This window comes from Pezoporus occidentalis, unplaced genomic scaffold, assembly GCF_034315485.1.
Source record: "Pezoporus occidentalis ecotype Australia unplaced genomic scaffold, CSIRO_AGI_Poc_V1 ctg35, whole genome shotgun sequence".
NCBI lineage: Eukaryota > Metazoa > Chordata > Aves > Psittaciformes > Psittacidae > Pezoporus > Pezoporus occidentalis.
This window is the reverse complement of record NW_026915483.1, coordinates 1,855,768-1,872,917: the sequence shown is the minus strand read 5'-3', so window position 1 is coordinate 1,872,917 and position 17,150 is coordinate 1,855,768. Positions and strand designations below refer to the sequence as shown.

Below are 17,150 nucleotides of genomic sequence, written 5' to 3'. Positions count from 1 at the left end.
GTGTCAAAGATTAAAGACACAACACACAGCCATAATCAATTTTAATCACATCATTTCATCCACAATCACCCTGTGAACAGGTCAGGAGCTAATTGGATCAATAAAGTGAATTCCCATCAAGTGCAATGAGCTGCACATTTAGCAGGGTAAGTTATCCCTGCCTATGGATGCAGAAAAAGAGTTTATTCTCAGCATTATCAGGACAAGATAATTTTTTACACTGGCTCAAGCTGCACATCGCAGCACTGCCAGCACACTGCTTCCCAAAGGCTTGCTACAAAAGGCAAGGCTTTCAGAGTGGCTGCAGATAGCTTACGTACCCACCGCAGTGGCCTTCATTATGTTCAGTATTTGAAGCATAAAACATTCAACAACAGGATATTTTAACTCCTAAAACCAGTCAATTGCATTTGCTGAATTGGACTGTGTGACTGAGTTGGTAAGCTCAGAGAGGGAATAAGAGTGACACAAAAGCCCTGTTTAAAATAGGTCACTTCTTTAGAGAATCCTGTAATTACACACTGCAAATGCATTTGCATGTTCAATGAGTAATACATGTCTCTCGTGATGAGAAAGCCTGGAAAAGCTTAATCAAAGCCTAGCTTATCAGCAAAGGCTAATTGGCTTCCATACTGCATCACCCAGCAGAATCTAGCATTAGTGCAAGCTCTGCCAACTATTAGTTGGCAGAAAATCCCAATTTATTTTGATAACAGAGGTCTTACCTCTGGGGGTTTCCATGGACACATAATCAGGTGATGCATCAGTGGCCCATCTCATGCCCTCCAGTCAGCATCACCCAGTTAATCAGCTAGGCAGCCAGGAAAGACAGGAACAGACCATGAAGCAAAGAGTAATTTGGGAAGGAAAAAAGGTACAAGGGTGATACATAATGAGTTGAAATCTTTTTGTTTCAGAAAGAGTGCAAAATAAAAACTAATTAATAAACTGCCATGAGTAAAGCAACCCAAAAAATGCAAAATAATGATGGACTGAAGTTTTCCCTACAGCGAGCTGTCATCTCAGTTTGTGAATTCTGAGGATGATTTCCACAGCATTATGCAAAGAAATGGCCCTTTTTTTCCTTTTATTTAGCCTTTATATTTTAGCTGCTGAGTCTTCTTTACACTGAGGTGGGGTTTGAAGGCAAGGAATAAACTCTTCTCTTCCTGGGTATGATCTGCCTGGCCAAAACCATGGTGATATTCTAGGGAAGCACATCTTGGTACTTCCAGTCTTGGATTTCTACTGGGACAGCACATGACAATAAATGACAAAATCTAAAGAAAGTCAGACCTTATGGGAAGCAGGGGTTAAACACATCTTTTATAAACATTAATTTATTCATTGAACACTTTATCTGAAATACTCTTATATCTGCATCACAGCTTGATATTGTTATAATGAACCCAGTAGGAAATATCACAAGACATCATTGACTTGGTACAAGCCAACAGCAAAGAGATAGAACTATCATTTATTGCCATACTAAGCCTGGCATGCAGGGAATATTTTTGCCATTTCAGTTTAGTGACTAATTCCAGAGTGAAGGATCGAGTCCTGCAGGATCACCTGCAAGCATCTCATGGCTATTTGCCACCAGGCCACAGAAAAATGTTATCTTCTTGGAGTCTCTTACAGCTAACAAATAAGCATATATTGTACAGTGCAAAGATAAATGCTCTGTAAGCATTATAGACTCATCAATATAGCACTTCACTGCTGAGAAGCTGAGCTCATTAACACTGCTGCACTGGCAGCATCACATTAGGACCCTTCCACCTGGCACTGGCTGGTGCTGAGTAGGTCCACCAGCTCATCCAGAGCCAGCCAAGGTGTATCTGGACGACACGTGGTGCATGCCTCACTAGCATTTGTCATTCAAATCACCCAGCTACAAAACTCCAACAGTTAAGCACAAGCAAAACAATCTAATTTTGTGCTTCAGAAGACCAACTGAGAGTCCCCTCAACCATTTGTAAATCCAAGTGCCAGACCTGGGTGATTAGGACCATGTGTTTCCTAGGTGATAAGCCTTTCATTTTTCTGGAAGACATTTGAAATAGAGCATAGGAAGATTAATCCTCCCTAGAGAAGGGAGAGTTCACTGGCTAATTTCTCTCGCATTTTGATGTAATAATTAGGCATATTGATTCTTCTGCTTTGTTCCTTACCATTATAATGAAATAATAAAGACAACTTCAAGGAAATATTTGAAAGCTCATTTCACATTGTGTCTTCAAACATGGACCACCTAACACTTACGTGCACACTCAAAAGGAGAAGCAAAGGCAGACTCTTGCCTTATTTATCTCTGTAATTCATCAGACATCAACTTCAGGCAGCAAAGTGCTGCCTCAGGCTCCACTCCATTTGCTGCCTATCATGACTATGAACAGCAACACAAATGAGATCCATCTGCTGCAACCAGGACACACATTGCTCTGCTAAGCTCTCACAGCAGCTTGTTGTCAAGGGGGACTGCAGAGAGGCTGACCCCCTCCAAGGGTTATGAAGAACCAAATGCAGTATTTGTAACTCCCCTTGAAGAACCTCACGGGACCCTTCCTGAAACTATTACACAAATGTTATTTCTAGTTCAAATTTTAAGATTCATGGAAGATAGATAACGCTGAAGGATCTACACTGAGACAATCTTATGGTCCTTTCCAACCCTAGCTGTTCAAAGAGCACAACCAAAGTTTTCAAATATAGGTATGAAATTACCCATGAAGGGCTCAGTCTTTGCACTGCATCCGTAGTAGGAAACTGTACCTCCAAGAGATAAGCGGTTTTGGGGCTCCCTCATAGTCCTCAGGGATGTGTGGCTTGGCTGAACGGTTCAGGGCCTGAACTATATGCACTGTGCACATCTGCAGGGATATTCAGAGAGAGCCAAAACTCGAGCAATTATTAGAAGGATGAATTAAGATATTTAATATCTAAAAAGTTCTGAGAAAAGCCGCTTAAATTGAAAAGCATTTTCTCATGTGTAATTCAACATTACTAATTCAATAGTTGATAGGAGTTCTCTGATCTTTCCAACATGTCTCAGATTTAAATAATTTTCAGCAATTTTGTATTGAGTAGCCTTTAAAATATTAATCTTGTAAAAACACAGAGAAATGCATATGCATTTGAACACATGCTAGCTTCAAACATACCATTAGTGTCAGCTGATACAAAATCACAGTCTCCCAACTGCTGAGGCGCAAAGGGGATGACTGAAAAGGAAGCTAGCTCCCCCAAAAGCATGCAGATATGCTGTCCGAGAATATGACACCAATGGTGTTAGATGTGGTTGAGAATTTAGGTCCAAAGTGAGAACCAATCTTTCCAGAAGTGAGACATTTACAACAGAATGTGATCATTGGAGTATCTTGACCCAAGAAGTGAAGTCACAGCCTCCTCTACCTTTTCTCTTGATGCAAAGCTCACTCAGACTCTCATGTCTGATGTACCTCTGGCACAGTATTAGCTATTAACATTTAGTAGGCGTCTCCTGTGTCTAGTGGTCACTCTGACAGCAGGGGACCAATGTTTATGATTGAATACTTCAAACAAATCTTAGATGTGGCTCCTTCTCAGGAGAAGGAAACATCTGAAGAATGTGTTTTTCTGATGTTTGTTCTCCCTGAGCTACGAAGGGTGGTTTCTGTATGACTCACATCCATGTTTTTCACTTGTGATATTTTTAAACACCGAGATCCAGCACTGATTGGAGTGCAAGAACTGTGCCTTTCCTCCCGTCCTACCCTGAAGGGCCTTTCAACCAGGTACCAGTGACACTAGGAACTGGGAATGCACCATCTCCAGGTTTACTATGGGGACAAAAAGCCTAAAAGAAATAGATTTGGGATTTATGAACGTCAGTCGTATGGGAAAACTAAAACCTGGCAGATTTATTGAAAAAGAAGAACATAGGCCCTTTTCCTATGAGGAAAAAAGAAAAAAATCACTTGGAATAAGGGCTCTTTCCTCTCCTCTCCACCCAAGAGGATCTTTACAGTCTAGATCAGAGCTAAATTAAAAAATGCAACTAATTAAATAATTCAAGGATGTATTCTCATGACAAGTGGTCCAATGGAAACTGTTCACATGAATTTCCTCCTGCTGCACATCCCTTCTCAAATTCAACCAGCTCACATGAGGGCACCAAGGAGAAGCCCATGCCTGTCAAAGCTATCTTGTAGGGACTGCACCCAGAGTGCCCAGGCCTCAAAGAGACAAAAGATGCAGGAAAGAAATACAACAAATAACAACAACAGAGTTTCATTGCTTTGAAATTGCTCCCTGGAATGCAGCTTCTCTTTCAGCTTCAAGAAGGCTTCAAGAAGGGTTTCCTGCTAAGATCAAGGCTCACCATGAAATCTTGCTGACTGGGTTAAAATGTCTTAAACATCAGGTGAATGTAAAGGCTGTCTTTCTTTAAATACAGTTTAGTTCCTTTATAGCATCATTCAAGAGACAAATGCCAGCTGCAAGCTCAGAGGCAGCTAGGTTTTCAGAGGAAAACCATGGGCAAGATTTTGCTCTGGGCAGAAGGATTCTGCTAATGGTTTTGCAAAGCATTTTTTCCTGCAGGAGCCAGAAAGAAGAGGGATTTTGAGGCAGAACCACTACACAAGCACTCAGAATAGCAATAAAACCTGGAAACTTGAGAAAGGCTAAGAGAGGGGGTTCTGCCCAGTCGGGTGGAAAGAGGCTGTGGATGCCTTGTGCCTTGCTGGATGTACATAGAGGTGCATCAGGCTCCTGTGTACCACCAGTGTGGGTAAACACGACTTCATCACCAGAACACCTGAAGCAACTTCTTGTGAAAGAAATACCTGCAAAGGTCTTTCCTCACTAATGATTCAGATCAAAAGGAGAACCATTATCACAGAAACCCATTCAGTCTCTGCAACAGGGAATACACTGTTTTCTTTGCAGTAACCCAGAACTGTACAAGACATGGAGTTTAAATACATTTCCATTCAGATAAGTTATCTCTTCCCCTCCCCACCAGCAGCTTTTAAAAGATGCGTCTTGAACTTGCAGCACTGGAGGGTTTTTTCTTCTCAGATTTTTAATTCACTGGCATCATAAAGACCTCTAGCAATTTACAGTGTGAAGAGCGCATTCTCTTCCGATTGTCCTGCTTTGTGCCAGTTTGTACATTATGGTTACTTCATTACTTACATTGCATTACACAGGGCCAAACGAAGCAGCCACCTCTCCGCTGCAGATATGCCCCGGGGCTGGTACAACCCGGATGTTTCCACATCAGGCACAGAGACTGGGCTGCCCCACTGCTGTACACCAAATGCCCCTCTGCGGTGCCAAGCCAGACAACACACTGCTTACCCTCATGCTAGCTTGAGAACAGAGTAAATTCAGACTTGCACAAGGGAGATTTAAGTTAGATATAAAGGAGAAATTCTTTACTGTGAGAGTGGTGAGGCACTGGAACAGGCTGCCCAAGCAAGCTGTGAATGCTCCATCCCTGGCAGTGTTCAAGGCCACCTTCGACAGGGCTTGGAGCAGCCTGCTCTAGTGGAAGGAAGGTGTTCCTGACCATGGCAGGTGCTTGGAACTGGATGAGCTTTATGGCCCCTTCCAACCCAAACCATTCTGTGATTCTGTTTCTAAATCTGAGAAATACTGCAAAGGAAGCAGCCACATTATCAACCTACACTAATCAAGGTGTTGCAATGAGCAAAACAACAAAATAAAGAAAACCCAAACCAACAAAAAAATGAAATAAAATTGTGGGAGACATCCAAATCCTGTTGATCTATGGAAGGAACATGAAGGACTAGAATATATTTCTTCCTGCCTCTTGCCATGATGTTCTCAGCTATTTGTCCTCCTGCAAGTCAGATTCCTCAAATGAAGCCCAGGTTCCTACAAGTGGTTTTGATGACAGTTTCATCAGGGGTTAAGAGTCACAAATTTGAGGTTTAGCAATCGTGACCAGGCAACATTCAAAGCTTTTACCCTGTTACTTTCTAATGAAATGGCATCTTGGTCAGAAAATCACATGCATTTTCTTCACACACATTCAAAGCAGAAAGCTCCCACAGCTCGTTGCCTAATACCCGACCACTGTTTCTGTAAGATCTCTCTTTTCTCTGAGCCATTCCCATCCATACACACTACAAGCTGGCTTTAAACAAAGAATACAGGTGGTGAAAAACAGATTAGACTGCAAGAAACTCACTTTCCTCTTTGAAGGCACCTGTGCCTTCTCTAGTAACACGGTAAGCTTATGAAATTCCAAGAGGCCAGTCTATAGGGAATACATGAGCGCTATACATGGCACATTGAATACGATTTCGCTGTGTACCACCATATGGAACAGAATCTCAGCGGCATCAAACGTTTACCTAAACTCCATTAATGTCTTCTCCAAGCCAATATTTATAGCATACACACCAGTAGCTGCTGTCAGAGTGTGTATAAATGTTAAACTGAACTGTTAAAGAAACATAATGACAGATGTAGAGATGCTGAAGAGTGCAATCTATTCTAATTTATGATAATTTATTTCCATCATCTGGAGCCCTATTCAGAAGAGAAAGCTGAATGCATCCCAAAGCGCATCACAGGGTGGAGTGTAAAAATCCCCAGGAAAAAAATAATCATCTCTTTTAAACCAAGCAAGAGTACTTTTGTCCTAACACCCAGAACATGCTTAGCAATCTCTCTGTGCAGAAGAAATACAGATGTGGGGTACTCAAGCCCTACCTTCTGGCAGCCCAGTGACACACAGGTTTTATTGCCAGTTGGGAATAGCTGGGAACCATTTGTCCCGTGAGAGATGTCTGATCATTGCTGAGTCACTACTTTGGGGGGAATAAGCTGCCCCAAAAAAACCCATTTATTAGCCCCATCAGAGCTCTTCAGCTGCGTTAACAACCAGCACTGCACCCATGGTGGCCAGCACTAGCGAGCACATAAATAAAAAGATGGAAAGCTATTTTTATAAAAGAGTGAGCCACGGGTATATGGCAGAAAGAGCTGTTCTAGTTAACTCCTCAGCAACAAAAGCTGTGTTGATTCACTTCCACCATGAGAAGCGAGCCCCATCACGGTCCCGTGTTGCTGCTGTTCTGCTGCAAAACCCATGATGAATGGGATGAGAAAAAGAAAAGGGGAATAAAGCAGTGACAGCACTTGGTCCTCACAGTGGAGAGTGCTGCGGGGCCGTGCAGGACTGCAGGCAAAGAACTCATTTTCACTGTATCATCCCTGGGAAGCGCCTTAACGTGTGCTATGGCAGTGGAGGCAGGAGGCTTTGCAGTGTGGCACACCCAGTGTCCCCTGCATATGTCAGCCCACTGTGAAGCCAGCTCCTGCTGCCTGCCAGGGCCATGCAATCTGGACAGGCACAGATTTTGTGCTGGAACGGGTGCCCTCTCCACAGAGCCGCCTGCCACGAGTGACAGGCTGCGAGGCAGCAGAGGGAACGCACACAGCCCACGGAGACAATGCAGCAAAACAAAGGCGCTTATGAAGGCAGCTCAGCGATTCTCCATGAAGTGGACTGTGCTGCCTCTGAAAAACCCCATGTTTGACCAAAATAAGGGATAGACAGTATGCACAGGCTGTCCAGAGAAGCTCTGTCTGCCCCATGCCTGGCAGAGTTCAAGGCCAGGTTGGATGGGGCTTGGAGCAACCTGGTCTATGGCAGAGGGCTGGAACTAGATGATAGTTAAGGTTCTTTCCACCCCAAACCATTCTGTGACTCCGTGATCTCACCAGAACGCCGGTTTCCAATGGAAATTTAGATTGAAAATTATTTTTCCCCCAAGGAAATTAAATGCCTTTTTCCAAATCAAGCTCTACCAGTGACTTACTGATGCAGCAATCACAGATGTTTTCCTGACATCTAGGTACAGCTCAAATTGCAAAGGACAAATGCTCCACACACTCCTGAGTCACCTGTTCCAGGTTATTATACAGAAGGAAACTCACTTTAACACCTTTCATTGCCATGAAAATACATCCTGCTCCCAGCTTGCTACCTCCTCTGAACATCATTGAAGACTACCTACCAGCAGTGCAGGGGAAACAATGTGTAACCATGTCTTTATTTAAAGACATTTCTGTACATTTAGAAGTCAGCTGTGGTGGGGCTGCTTGGCTACATGCTGCTCGGTAACTACATTTTGCATGGCTGCATAGAAAACAGCAACTAAATACTCTCAGGCTGGGCACTTGGATGGGACTAATCGATAGCTGTGCCCAGTCAACACCACACAGTATTGCTTAAGCTCGCTAAAGGATCAAACTCTACTAATCATCCAACTTGAAACTGAATTTGTTTAGCAATAAAATCTCAGTTCCTGGCTTCAGTCCTTTCAATGAGCAATTCCATCAAGCAAACTCTTCTTGCAGCACCATTCACAGATCAAAAATAGGGAGAGAATATGTTCAGAAAGCAGCTCTATTGAGCCATACTCATGAGTAATCCCCCTGTACACATCCATTTGGTCACCAGTTGGAAAAGTCAGCTTGCAATGTACTTGGCAGTGCTCAGCTTTTGCACTTTCATCCACACTCAAACACATCCTTACATCTACTTGCAAGATTAGAACAACTCACTGCTACAACTCAACAGCAGACACCACATATATCAGCTCACTGAGATCAAAGGTGCACAGCAGCAAAGAATTTAATTAAAATGTTAAAATTAAACAGGGAGGCATCCATTGTTTAATTTTTTGGCAGGCGTGTTCCTTCAGACTGGGACCTAATCCCACTCCAGCACGCTGACTGCCCTTGGAGATGGCAATCAGGAGAGCTCTACCGGATTTATCGGCTGCTGGGTTTGGTGGTGGGGGAATCCCACACTTGCTCTGCCTTTCAAGCACAGTGTCTATAAAAGCACTTAGAAAAACTGCTCAACTCCAAAGGATAATTATTGCAATATACTTATTCTGCAGTAATAGGCCAGTTTCCAGTATCAAACCTAACTCCATTTGGTTGGGAATGATAGACACCCACCAGCATTTCCCTTCACAGTCCCAAAAGGGAGCTATGACCTTTTCATGTTCAATTGCTCCCAGCTACTTCCATCTCCATATGAAGGCTGTTCTAAATGGGGTAAAAAACTGATGCACAGCAGTGGGGTTCTGTGCAACACAGAGTCTGCAGGAGGTAAGCAGGGGTAAGGAACTAGATGGTTTTAAACTTGCATGTAGATGGGAGACTTCTCTTGTTTTACTTCAAGCATACCTCCAGCACACAACCAGGGAGAAGACTGCTCTTCAAAAAAGTTCAAGAAAGGATGAAGTTTACTCATTAAATTGTAAGATATTTCCTGACATCCTGGAGTATTTTGACTTGGATGCTGAAGGCAGCCATAGGCCATAATATGATCCACATCAGGGAGGCTCAACAAGGAAGCCACTAGTCTCCTTAGCTTTTGGGAACCCAGCAAGGAAGATTTTGCTACTTCTATAGTACTATTTGGGGTGCCACAGAGGCTTTTCACCTAATATTAGGAAGTTCTGCAAATGCAGTGTCAAATACGCACACAACAGTGCAAGTGCCAAAGGATTTGAGCTGAGGCATCACTTGAGAAGCAGATCACTCAACACAGGAGAGCAGAGAATTAACAACAGGAAAAGTGAAGACTGGGGACAGACACAACAAACTTCTTTTTGAAATTCAAGGAGCTACTGAAGAGCTATTACTATAAATTACTTCCTGATGTATCTATGATCTTGCCAATGTTAGTTAGCATTTCTTTCTGAGATCATCTGGGCAGAATTTCACCCTCAATACTTCAGGTTCATGATCACTTCTATCAGGCTGTATGCAGCAGGTCTGGTATTTCTCATGGAATAAAGATCAAGTTGACAGATTGAGAGTTTTGCAGTGGTGCTGGGACTATTCCCCTCTCATCTGATAATGTATAACTCATTGATATCTTCCCGCTCTATAGCATTTCTCCTGCTTCCTTAACACAGGGAAACAGGGGACTACAACATCCCTACGATCTCAGGGCCAAGGATGCTTGTTGGGGTCTTCTTAACAAAGACACATTCCCATTCCCCTGACAAAAGCCCCCTGTCTAGGGCATCATGATCTCTGACCGCTCTGAAAATAGCCTTACTAACTTCTGCCTTGGCAATGGCACTGACAAACTGAGTCATCTGTACAGCACTTATCTGGGAACAGGAGCCCACAGAGCTCCCCCCAACTTTTATTCCAAGCTCCAGGCAGCAACACTTGCTGCTCCCCACAGCATTAGCTCATCAGCTCCCACAGGCTCTGCCTCTAAAACAGTCCTCTCCCCAGATGGTAAGGCATTTTGGAAAAGGCACAGACAGAACAGCTCGTTCAGAGAAACACGTTTATCTATCCATTAGAACACCATAAAGAAAGGAAAGGTAAAACTATAAAGGGCAATGAGTATGTTACCCCAGCCTTTCCTGGCTGTTTCTCATGGATCATGTATGTACCCCACTGCTTAAAGATCAAAGTTGGCATTAGGTTTTGAGATCTTTCTTCTTTCCTCTCTGCACTGAAGACCATAACATTGCTTCCTGCCACGTATGGCTGCTTATGTGGAAAACCCCTTCTCTTGAGGGGCCGTGTCAGTGTAATCCTCTGCTGATTCTCCTCCTGTAGCAGCATTATGAAAATACTCAGCCCTGGCAGTAACCACACTGTCTGATGCTGGATTCCCTGCCTGGGCTTCACACCCTCTCACCACAGCCAGCCTTTGAGCCTGACTGACAGGAGTTCTCACCTCACAATGCATTTCAGTGTAGGCTGGAGCACTTTGCAAATGTATGCAAAAACTGCATGGAAAAATCCTCTGGGCTGTGCACTCGGGAATGTGCCCACATCCACAGGCAACACCTAATATTTGTTGTTTATATTAAAGGTTCTTAGAGAATACTTCTTTACTTGTGTGAATGCCATTACCAAACCCTTACAATGCCATAATTTGTATGTACAGTTATAATCATTGAAAACGCCATAATTTCATGCAATTTAAGCGTTTCCTTAAGAATGGGGAGCAATATTAGATTTTCTAATGGAGTGAAGCATTCTGAATGGGAAAATACTGCTTCCAAAGAGAAACCCAAGCAGTCTCTACAATGGCATGGAGATAAAACTGTGCAAATTAAACAAAGCAAAAGCTTACAGTTTGTCTATATTCAGTATTCTTTTGCTTTTGCCAAAAAGCAAGCTGTCACCTTAGCAACTATACCACACTTTACAGTACATATGCCACTTTGAACAAACACCTTAAAAGCAGCACCTCCACACTGTATGTTCCTTCCCATCATGTTCCTTACAGCACTTTGCAGATCCCCCCTGAGAGCAGAAACCATTAAGACCCCTTTGGGCAGTTGCCAAGCTGGACAGGCAGACAGAAGGCCAAGTGCTGTTTCCCACACTGCGCCCCAGGACCAGAGCACTACTTAACCACTTTTATTTGGTGCCAAAGGAGAAAGCTGTGCTTGCAGAGCTGAGGCCTCAGCACTTTGCCTTCCATTGCCAGCCCTGTGCAGAGCCCAGCATCACCTGCTTTCTGCCTCTCTCCTCCTACATCAAGAGGAGGTCCCTCCAGAGCAGAGGGGAGACTTCAGCCAGGGAGCAGGAAGACTCCCACGCCTTCATTCACATGTGCCATGAATACAGCATGGTTTGGGTTGGAAGGGACATTAAATCTCATCCAGTTTCAACCCCCTGCCACGGGCAGGGACACCTTCCACTAGAGCAGCTTGCTCCAAGACCCTGTGTCCAGCCTGGCCTTGAACACTGCCAGGGATGGGGAAGCCACAGGTTCTCTGGGGACCCTGTTCCAGCGCCTCAGCACCCTCATAGTGAACAAAAGGGTTTTATCACAAGCACCTAGAAGCCTGTCCTCCTCCAACTGCAGCCACTGAATCCAGAGATGTCAACATGCAGGGCTTTTACCCACGGCTCTCATTATGCAGATGCTGATTTACAGGAGTGATGACTGAAACATCTCCCTCTTAAAAATTGGCAAGGAGACTTTAACTGTGTATTGTCTAATGGCAGAGCCCTGTATCTCCATGCATCTTCTTGCTAGTTTGAAAGTCAGATCATTTTTGTTCTTCCTTTCATAGAAACCTGGTTTGCATATATAATCAAATTTAGCATTAATGAGTCTCTCTCCTCATCTCTATTCCTACTGCTTCAAACAGCTACACTTGGATGACACCAGCCATCAAAAGTGCTTACTTACCCTGAGGAGGTTTAACCAGTTTAACCCTGGGATTTCCACAAAAGCAGTACATAACCCCAAAAGTCCTGCCTCCTGGAGCACTGTAGCTCAGCCATTTGCACTAAAATCCTATATAATTGTTTTATACCAGGTCCCACTCTGGGCTGCTAGAGAATCAGCAAGATTTAAATGAATCATTACATGCCCTTTTAAAATCAACCTTTCTGTGATCACAACATGAGCCTAAGGGGAAAATGGTAGGTATTTTCCTGATGAAAGATGTCATTTATCTGCAATGTGGTCAGGCACTGCTGATCTTTCTCATTCCTTCCTTGCCTGTACGAGCATTTGCACCGTTGAACAGCAACATTTTGATGGGACAATGTTGCTCACAGTTTCCAGTAAGATCTGTACACAGATAAACATGCATGTGAGGAGCATGCAGAACAGCCAGTGCTCTGCAGTCTGCATAAAACCATGGGATCACAAGACAGACTTTCTGCTCTTTCACTTGAGTTCTGGGTTTTCAGTCTTTAGGGCTTCCATTCATCTGCTACCCTGATCCAAAGGCATATGGTTTATCAAAGCCAAAGCTTTCAGAATCACAAAACTCACAGAAGTTGAGGCTTTATAACCAAAAGGTCAAATACCACATAGGCATTGTTATTGCTGCTGCTACCTTTAGCCCAGTCCCTCTGACAGAGTGGCGTATGGCTTTCACATCTGGCTTTGACAAGACTACAAAAACTTTTCAGATCTTAGACATCAGGTTCTGTTGTGTGCGATGAGAAATGGCAAAATCCACCCCTCACTTCTTCCTAATAAAAGTATTTGTCCAACCTGCAGGTTACTGGTGCCCCAATATGTGTTTGTAAGTTGTAGGTGCAATGACAAGGGTTGGCAAAGCCAATACAGAGGACTTGGGTCTCTTGGATGCTCACATCCCCTTGTTTCACTGAGGCAGTTTTCATCTGTAGAGAGCTGCAGTGTATTTTGCATGCATTATGCTAAGCTGCCTACAAGAAATCATCCAATTAATGACAGCTTACAGAGAAGGGTTAGTTACATGGTAATTACCTTTCTAATATTAAAATACCATAGAAATGGGTTTACATTTTTTGATTAAGTGGCGTGTGTTTCACTGACCTGACACTACACATGCAAGATCTTGAAGGCAGTAAGTTGCACCAGGTTTTGAAGAACAGATACGTACCTATATACCAAGGCAGACATAAAAAAAAGACAACAGTACAGTTTTCACATGTGTTTATGAGCCTTACACACCAGGATGAATAGACCTAACACTAAATGCAGCATCTGATCCTGGCATTGCATAAGCCACTTCAGCAAGCGGAAAGAACCATTCTTTTCATTGCTTTTCTTTTAATATGAGGGTAGAGAAGATCAAACACTCAACTCCTCCAAGCCCTGCATCCATATGGAGCATGAAGCTCTAGCAAAGTTACCCTGCTACCTCGCCTGAAGTCTCTGCCCCTGTCAGGGCAGACAGCAGCCTTCTGGTGAAGCAAAAGCCAGACACACACAAGCAAATATGATGAAGAGTCTCAAGCAACTATAAAAATATCTCAGGCCATAATACACTATACAGAGCAAACTACTAATCACACATGCCTCATGCAAGCATTACCTTCTTAATTTCCCCCCCCCCCCCTTATTTTCAGCATCTCAAGTTATTTAAGCTTTTCTAGGACACACTTGAAAGCATGCAGCTACTTATGTCCATTCATACGCATGCAAATATAACCCAACAAACGTGCTCCATGTCCAGATGAGCAATCAGCATTAGGACAAAAGACAAGCTTGTCATCAGTCTTTCAAGACTGATTCCCTTTGCCTTCCAAACACACATCTGTTTGCAAGGCGAGGGGTGGTAACCCTTTCAGAATCTATATAATTAAAGCAAGCTTGACTCTTACATATATACAAAATCTATAAAACCGAAGCAGCAGCCTGGACTTTTTCCTAGCTCACCAGGCAAACAATCACTTCATGCAAGCAAGGAAGCAAAGCAAGATTAGCTTGGTCCATGTACACACACATTTGCAGTTTGCCACCAAAAACGAGTGGCAGGTTGCTGCCCATGTGCCCTGCCCTGCTTTGGACATCTTCGGCGCATCCCATGAAGATGCTCATCAGCAGTGACTATATGGAGTCATGCGAGGCCTGGAATGTATTTTTCTGCACAAAGGCAAGACTTAAAACAACTCTTCAGACACATTTGTGCTCACTGAACATCCTAATGTCCGTATCAAAGTTGTCTTATCAAGAACAGCCCCAGTCTCCACAAGATTTGTCCTACAACATAAACAACTCACCTCTGCCAGATACAAGCAGCACTGGCTTAAGACAGAGCTACTTTTACGGTCTTTGTGCCCAAAACACCCCTTCTGTTGTGCCTAGACAGGGCTGCAAGCTGGCAGAGCAGGGAGCAACTGTAAAACAACCACCAGCAAATAGTCAGCAAGGCAATCATAGCACCTCCCAGCTTGCAAACTGGTGGAGCTCCTGCATCTGTGCTAGTTACAAAGGAAAGATGGGATGGACATCACGGCAGCTCCCATTGTTTGACGTTGAAATGTGACAGCTTGCTTTGCAGGAGGGAAGTTGTTTGTGGCAAAGCACTGCAAGAAAGTAGCAGAAGTAATTACAAACCTCAGCCTAGTGACACAAAGTTGCCATTTTCAGACAAATATTTGGATAAAACGATACATGAGGTAGCTCATGCATCACTGGAATGCGCAGAGCCCTGCTTTTTGGCTTAACCTCTCTTGTCGGGCTCCAAAGAGGCAATGAGCTCAGAAACTTGCTTGTCTTTATCACTGTTTGTGAACCCCAATAAAAGCCATCTAAATACATCCAGAGATTCACAGAAATTAATCCAGGGAAACAAATAAACACATTTCTCCTCTTTCATTTTTCCTTATTCGTTATTGCCAGGTGTGCGTGTAGGAGAGCCTCTTTTCAACTGAGGCTGCAATAGTGTTTGTGACATTGCAACTGGTCGTAGTGCCACAACAGATTACCATGAGAAATAAGCCTCAGAAGGACACCCTCTTCTCGTGCAAAAGTCTGTGGAGTAACAGCCAAGGCAATAAAGAAAAGCAAGACCAAAGACAGTTTTAAACAGCTTTTCCCTGCCCCGGTACATGTCATGAAGCAAGAGCTGACTCTAAGCTGGAAAAATATCAGTGTCTATCTTGCACAGCTGTGTGTGCGGTTTTCCAAGCCCACGTATTCCAAGTACACAGTCTATTACCAAGGTGGAGTTCAAAAATTGCAACTCTTGCTTAATTGCTACCAGATACTTTTTCCCCCCTCCTTTTCTCCTTCTTTCTTTTAACCTTTCCTGGGCCTGAGCCAATGTTGTCTTTTAATAGCTTCTAAATGCAATTTCTTGGCTGAAAATGGGAGTGCAAAGTACACAGGAAATACCAATGAAAACGTATCACAGTGCTGTGAATATTGAGAAGAATCAGTCTTATCTCAGCATCTTCTCTCAGGGTGTTAGGTGACAGTCAAAGCAGAAGATTGAAAAAGGTCAGATAAAGTCCCTGCTCCTTAAGACAATGATCCATGCCTGAGCCAGACTTCAGGTAAACTGGAATTTGCACATCTATAGATTAATTCCAGAATGGATACATTTTCCCACCTGAGAAACCTGCTGTCACTTCAGTTTACTTCAGACTTGCAAACATTTGCACTCATTAATACACAGATTCCATCAGGAATACAAGAGGCTTACGAATAAAGGCATGCTGACCCCTAAGCCACCATGAGCCTATACGAATTGTCTGATGGATAAGAATGCAGATTCAGGGCTGGACCGGCTGAGGACATGTTTGGTGTACACCATCTCCACACCACCAACCTCTCTGAAGAACCCCCATACCTCTGCTCTCTATGCTACAACACCACAAGAGTCCCTCCAAGCACGAGAGCCACCCAACACCCTGAATCACGACATCACCAGCTGGGCTATGAACTTTATTTCTCTGCAGATGCAATCTAGGACTCAAGTGGGAGGTGTTAGGAAGTGTAATCTGACTGTACTGATCAAGCACACCATGGCTGTGAGGCTGCCGGGGGAATGTGGAAGTAGATACAGAATCAGCTGGAGCATGTGGCCTTTTAAAGTTTAAAATGATAATTAGGGGGATAAAAGGAGCCTGAGGGAGAGATGGGCACTTAGCTGAAATGAGATGGTAAAGAGAGGTGGGTAGCAGTTGGTAGGCATGGTAAGAGAATGAAGATGGAAGCAACAAGATGAAGTGAATGGAGCTGGAATATGGGTGACCCAAAAAGCTTTTCAAGAATATAAAAAACCAAACACAAACAGCAAAACCCCAAGTCTCCCACACATAATAACATGCTTAATTCTACTTACACATAGATGTCAAAGCGGAAAAAGTAATTTCTCAGACCATCTTAAATGTTAACATACTTTGCACCCTTCTCTTGCATTCCCTTATGGCCAAGAGCTGATACATCCCAGCCGTGGCAGCAGAGCTGTTTACATAGAGCCGCATGTGCATTCGTATGTACACAAACAGGCAACGTGTGGATAGAGCAGCCAGAAGAGCTCTACATGTGGCTTTCAACCATGACAACAGCAGCTTTTATATTCGGCCATTGGAAGAAGTTACAGACATAGGAAACTGTCAAGAGAGGAGTTCCCACTTGCTGTCCTGAGGGTGTCAACACTCCACAGGGAAGAGTTTCCTCAAGGGTACAACCTGCACCCCCTGCCCCAAAGCCCTTCCTGGAGAAGCTTGCTTCCCAGCCACCATTAGACACAGGGCAGATAGTCAAAAGACCATTCTCCCAGCACCTATTTGCCATAGAAATAGCTTTGCTCCCAATTCTTTTGCTCTGCAGCAAGTGATGCAGAGTGGCTGAAGCACCCTTAGACCAGTGTCTAAGGCTCAACCCCAGC

The 17,150-nt window shown here is 43.7% G+C and overlaps 1 protein-coding gene across 1 annotated transcript in view; it reads right to left on the bottom strand.

The window, feature by feature from the left end:
- Positions 1-17,150, bottom strand: part of SYNPR (synaptoporin) — a 108,867-nt gene that overhangs the window by 90,534 nt on the left and 1,183 nt on the right. The window lies entirely within an intron of this gene.